The sequence below is a fragment of the Musa acuminata genome, chromosome BXJ2-2 (assembly GCF_036884655.1).
Source record: "Musa acuminata AAA Group cultivar baxijiao chromosome BXJ2-2, Cavendish_Baxijiao_AAA, whole genome shotgun sequence".
Lineage (NCBI taxonomy): Eukaryota > Viridiplantae > Streptophyta > Magnoliopsida > Zingiberales > Musaceae > Musa > Musa acuminata.
Window position 1 is genome coordinate 15953417 of NC_088339.1, and position 6785 is coordinate 15960201.

Genomic DNA, 6785 nt, shown 5'->3' on the forward strand with positions numbered 1-6785 from the left:
CTACTGAAATTTCTGCATATTCTCTTTGGAAAAAATTGGAAAGTCTCTATGAAAGAAAAACAGCTGGCAACAAAGCTTTTTTGATCAGAAAACTTGTGAACCTAAAATATAGAGAGGGTGCTTCTATTGCTGAGCATTTGAATGAAATGTAGAGTATTACTAACCAGTTATCCTCTATGAGAATGTCTCTTGATGATGAGTTGCAGGCATTGTTACTTCTCAGTTCATTACCAGAAAGTTGGGAGACATTGGTGGTTTCCCTTAGTAATTCTGCGCCAGATGGTATTGTCACTATGAGTCAAGTAACAAGCAGTTTGTTGAATGAGGAGTTGAGAAGAAAGAGTTCGGCAACATCTCAGAATGATTCACAGGCACTTATCTCAGAGAACAGAGGAAGGTCAAAGTCTAGAAGCAGTTCACGTATGGGTAGGAGCAAGTCAAGATCAAGAAAAGATATTGTTTGCTATAACTGTGGTGAGAAAGGACATTACAAGAATCAATGTAAGCAACCTAAGAAGAACAAGAAAAAGGAAAAAGAAGTGGAGTCTACAGAGTCAAAGGATAATACTACAGCTACAGTGCAGGGTGGTGATTATTTGATTTTGTCTCCTTCTGATGATATTTTTTCTTGTGTGTGTCAGGATCTTGAGTGGGTGATTGACACAGGTGCTTCTTATCATGCTACACCACGGAGGGAGTTTTTTGCTACATTCAGGTCTGGAAACTTTGGTGTTGTCAAGATGGGCAACTATGGCACAGCAGACATCATTGGCGTGGGTGATATCCATTTAAAGACCAACCTTGGCTGTAAGTTGGTACTTAAGGATGTGAGGCATGTGGTTGACTTGAGGCTAAATTTAATTTCAGTTGGAAGACTAGATGATGAAGAGTATGAAAGCAGATTTCACAAAGGGCAATGGAAGCTCAGTAAGGGTTCTCTTGTTATAGCTAATGGAAAGAAATGTCATACTTTGTACAGGTTGCAGGCTAAAGCTTATGGTGAGCAGTTAAATGCTACAGAGAAAGACTTCAGTATGGAGTTGTGGCATAGGCGATTGGGACACATGAGCGAGAAGGGGCTGCAAGCTCTTTCCAAGAGAGAGGTATTACCAGATCTCAGAGGTATACATCTGAACCCTTGTATTGATTGTTTGGCTGGTAAACAACATAGAGTTTCATTTGCTAGTGCTGCTTTGTCTAGAAAAATGCATGCCTTAGACCGTGTTTATACAGATGTATGTGGTCCTTTGAGGACAAAAACTCCTGGTGGATCTGTCGATGTTCTTGGTATAAGTGGTGCACTTTATTTTGTCACTTTTATAGATGATTTTTCCAGGAAAGTTTGGGCTTATGCTTTGAAGACCAAAGATCAGGTTATTAATGTCTTCAAAGAGTTTCATGCCAGGGTTGAAAGGGAGACAGAAAGGAAATTGAAATGCATAAGATCAGATAATGGTGGTGAGTATATGGGATTGTTTAATGACTATTGTAGGTCGCATGGGATCCAACATGAGATGACAGTTTCTGGTACACCTCAGCATAATGCAATTGCAGAGAGGATGAACCGCACCATCATGGAAAAGATCAGATGTATGCTTTCACAGGCCAAGCTACCCAAAAGGTTTTGGGATGAGGCTTTGAGGACTGCAGTTGATGTGATCAACTTATCACCATGTACAGCCTTAGATGGTGATGTTGCAGAGCATGTATGGTCAGGGAAAGATGTTTCCTACAGGCATTTGAGAGTGTTTGGTTGTCGTGCATTTGCACATGTTCCAGATAATGAGAGGTCCAAGCTAGATGGTAAGTCTAAAGAATGTATTTTTCTTGGTTACTCACATGATCAGTTTGGTTACAGGCTTTGGGATCCAGAAAAGCAGAAGGTGTTCAGGAGTAGAGATGTGGTCTTCTTTGAGGATTAAACCTTTGAGGATTTGAAGAAGAAGGCACCAGCCAAGACTTCTGTAGAAGGATTAGCAGATTGTGACCCAGTTATTCCTCCAGTATATCAGGGTGATGGGGGAGATGTGCAGGAAAATAGTGTAGAGCCTGATATTGATTTACCTGCAGGACATGTTGAGCAAGAAGAAGTAGGAGAGCAAGTTCCCGCAGAACCTCAATTGAGAAGATCTTCTAGACAATGTCAACCTTCCAGAAGATACTCTACAGATGAGTATGTGATGCTTACTGATGCAGGTGAACCAGAGAGTTGCAGGAAGAGATGGATGCTCTTCAGAAGAACCACACTTATGATTTGGTGCTGCTACCAAATGGAATGAAGGCCTTGAAGAACAAGTGGGTTTTTAGGTTGAAGACTCAAGAATATTGTTCTCAACCAAAGTACAAAGCTAGATTGGTTGTGAAAGGCTTTGGTCAAAAGAAAGGTATTGACTTTGAAGAGATATTTTCTCCTGTTGTTAAAATGTCTTCTATTCGTGTTGCTCTTGGTATTGCTGCTAGCCAGGACTTGGAGGTTGAGCAGTTAGATGTGAAGACAGCTTTCCTTCATGGTGATTTGGAGGAGGAAATTTATATGGAGCAACCAGAAGGCTTCAAAGTCAAAGGTAAAGATAATTTTGTCTGCAAGTTGAAGAAGAGCTTGTATGGGCTAAAGCAAGCTCCAAGACAGTGGTACAGAAAGTTTGATTCATTTATGACAGAAAATGGATACAAAAGAACGGCTTCAGATCATTGTGTGTACATCAAATGGTTTGGTGAGAATTTTATTATTCTCTTACTTTATGTTGATGACATACTTATTCTTGGAAAAGATATGTCTAAAATTGACAGGTTGAAGAAGGAACTGAGTGAGTCTTTTGCAATGAAGGACATGGGGCCAGCAAAGTAAATACTAGGCATGCAGATTTCTCGTGACAGGAAAAACAAGAAGATTTGGTTGTCACAGGAGAAATACATCGAGAAGGTATTGGAAAGATTTAGTATGAGCAATGCTAAGCCAGTTGGTTCTCCTCTTGCAGGTCACTTCAAGTTGTGCTCAGAATAGAGTTCGTCAAGTGATGAGGAGAAGGAGAAAATGCAAAAGGTTCCTTATGCTTCAGCAGTTGGAAGTTTAATGTATGCAATGGTATGTACGAGGCCGGACGTCACATATGCAGTGGGTGTTACTAGCAGATTTCTTGCAAATCCAGGCAAAGAGCACTGGGCAGCAGTGAAGTGGATTTTTAGATATCTCAGAGGGAGCTCTAAGGTTTGTTTAAGCTTTGGAGGTGGACCACCTGCGTTAACAGGTTACACAGATGCAGATATGGCAAGAGATATAGATACGAGGAAGTCTACTTCAGGTTATGTACTTACTTTTGCAGGGGGAGCTGTGTCATGGCAATCCAGGTTACAAAGGTGTATTGCTCTCTCCACCACAGAAGCAGAATATATTGCTGCTACAGAGGTATGCAAAGAAATGTTATGGATGAAAGAATTCTTACAAGAATTGGGGCTGAAACAGGAAAATTATGTGGTGCATTGTGACAGCCAGAGTGTCATCCATTTGTGTAAGAACCCAATGTTTCATTCCAAGTCAAAGCATATAGATGTCAGATACCACTGGATTCGAAATGTATTTGAAGAGAAGCAGTTGCAGCTTCAGAAAATTCATACAGATGACAACGGAGCAGACATGTTGACGAAGACCTTAACAAAAGAAAGACAGGAGATATGCCGACAGTTGGTCGGTATGGCTTCACATTGAGGAGTCATGGGACAGCCTCCCTTATGGGCTGAAGGGGGAGGTTGTTGGGCTGATGGCCCATATTCAGCCCATGTGGGCTTTATCAGCCCACAGCTCACACCCCCTCTTAACCTAACCCTAATTAAGATTAGGGGGGTGTGGTGGCTGCGTTTTAGAGGCAGATTAAAGCTATAAAAAGGCAGCAACGAGGCAGATCTTTGCAGCGACGAGATTCCAAAGAGAAGAAGGAGAACAAGGCAGAAGAGGAAGAGAAAGAAAGGGAAGAAGACAAGGACAACGCAGAGAGACTGTTCACAATCATCTAGCAGTGTTCTCATCTCAGGTTAGATCAAATCTACAGTAGGCTCTTGCTGTGATTACTTGGGAGGTTTTAGATATTGTGGGCAGTAACGTGATCCTTGTATCCCAGTTATTCTCTTGTGGTTGTTGCTTGGGTTTTGGGCAAGAGATTGAGATTTGTATATTCATTATTCTCATAGTGGATTATCTCTAGTTTGCCCCGTGGTTTTTACCCTTCACATTGAAGGGGTTTTCCACGTATATCTTGGTGTTCTGTTTGATTGTGTTTCCATTTTATTCCGCTGTGTATTTTGGTCTTCTAGTATTTGTTCCTATACAAAGGTTATTCCTGTTTATATCCCCATCAGTCATCTACTCGGTTGGATGTTGCGCATTCAGGAACAACAAGTCTCATAGGCATCACACCCATTTCTATAGGGGTGGAGATCACTAGTTCACTTTAGCTCAGTGTGATGTTCTTTCTTCAGCCAAATTGCAAGGTTGGAACTGTATTATTTCCATGTTTTGAAATAACTATGATCTAGGGTCTTAGAACACATAGGAGAATGCCAGTAGATATGCAATTTTCGATCTTCATTTTAACTATTTTCATTCAACAGTAATAAGCATAGATCATATGTGGTGTATATCATCTTTAAGACAATTATATATGCATTCATTGTTATTTTATTTTTTTAACTCTTTTCATTCGGTCGAAGTTCTATAAATATGTTCTTCATATATTTATTTTGAACAACTAAAAACTATGATTTTAGAATAACATTGGGTTATATTACAGGAGGATACCAGTTGGACTGTATATATTAATTAGCTTCAGTCAACTGGATATGCATGCATCATTCTTCAATAGCTTCAAGACAACTAAGTAAGTATCCATGTAGCAGTCCTTTATCATTCTATAATAAGCATAGAAAACTTAGATATATTCTAGGGTTTTAGGATATAAGAGAATGCTAGTTTGGTCATCACATATGTGTATATGCATGCATAAGCCTTCGTTTAATAATAAGCATGGCCAATTATTTTGTTACAAGCAATAACCTCTTTAGTTTATTGGAGTTATGGTCATTTAACATTCACTTAGGTTTCTTGTCTTTTGGAGCTTTAACCACACCATGAAATATTTGTTGTTGAACTGCCAATTCTAACAATAATATGAATGCTATTTATTATGAGAATAACATGTAGAGAATGCAGTATATATGTACGTTAATATTTCAAGATTGAATGACTTTTATTACATGTTCTTAAGGGAAGATTAAGCTGATTTTGGAACATGGGCTGTTCACAATTACAACTAGAAATTGAGGATTAAGGGATTGTAAGTAATTGTTGACATGAATATGATGAAAATATTGATGGGCAAGATTGCACAAAGTTGATACTTTGGAGTCTTAACGAGGCCAATGTTGATTTAGACTAAATGATGGCAACAATTAGGACCAACATCATTTTAGACTACACAGAAGGGGGTTGTGGTTTTATGTAACCCTCTTTTATCTTTTTCCTTGGAAATTTATCTGAGTTGTCAACAAGATAGAATTTTTCATATGTTTACAACTTATCAATGATTTATAGAACGCCATCTTGTGATCACAAATGTTAAATTGCTAATTGGCATGAAATAGATTAGCTTTCACTATGGGTGATATTGCTATTAATTATCTTCTATTAAGTAAGTTTCATGTCATAAGATCTACTCACAACCACTTCTACCTATCTCAAAAATTAATCATGCAAATTTGTTTATGATGCCATCTCTCTCTACTCTCATATTTATTAAATATAGAAAGAGTGGAACAATAATCTTATTTCGAAGATTGAGGTCTGAATCATATTAAAATTGGACCCAAGTTAACTTATGGCTTCTAAAAACACATGAAAACTGCTTAAATGCTTATTTCAACCCAATTGTGTTCATCAAATTAAGCATCACAGACAAGTGAGGGTATGATTTGGTCTATTGCAATTGGTCATTCGAGCTGTTGTTTCTGATATCCAAAGCTTGTTATATGGACACGATCGAAAGAACAACTTGCTTTGATACTTTCATGTTGCTGATTAACTCAAAACATATTTAATATAAAAAGAAGATAAATAGTTTTGGAGCTTGAATCTTGGTATATGATGGAATGGTTGCTCTATTGCAATCATGATGAGTATTTGATTGCAAAGTGAACATGTCTATTTTAATAGGACTGGATCATTTTTCTTCCCATTTTGTATTCGTGTAAAGCATACTAGAATTTTCTAAACTTAATTGTTTGTGAAAAAGAAAAAACCAAATAGATATAAATATATAATTGCGAAACGAAGTCATAACTTTGTGCAATATCAATGACTCCTGTCCTTGGTTTTAGAAAAACATATATATGTATGGATTAAAGCAAAAAAAAAAATTATGTTTTCCATCCTTATACATGAGTCATGCTAATCTTCTCTATATCATTTCAATTTTATCATACGACTTTGAAGAGATAAAAAAAAAAAAACATGGGCGATATCTTTAGTCCAAATCTTATAGCTCTTAGTGAGGGAATCAATCTATCAGTCACATTACATTAATGACCCCACAAAGTGCCCTCACAATCAGGTAACATCAACTAAACTAATTATGCACTCATAACAAGATACTTAATAAGGTAGGTCCACCCTCTCACTGGCCATTGAATTAAGCCATGCCTAAGGATTCCTAACAATGCATGTGCTTTGTGACATAACGTTTCTTCTAACCACATTCATTAAATCAACCCAATCATTGCTCCGAATTTGATGTATA

At 37.8% G+C, this 6785-nt stretch overlaps 1 pseudogene; it reads right to left on the reverse strand.

The window, feature by feature from the left end:
* Nucleotides 1–6396: 6396 nt before the first annotated feature.
* On the reverse strand, nucleotides 6397–6486 carry LOC135606332 (U6 spliceosomal RNA; annotated as a pseudogene).
* Between the last annotated feature and the right edge of the window lie 299 nt (nucleotides 6487–6785).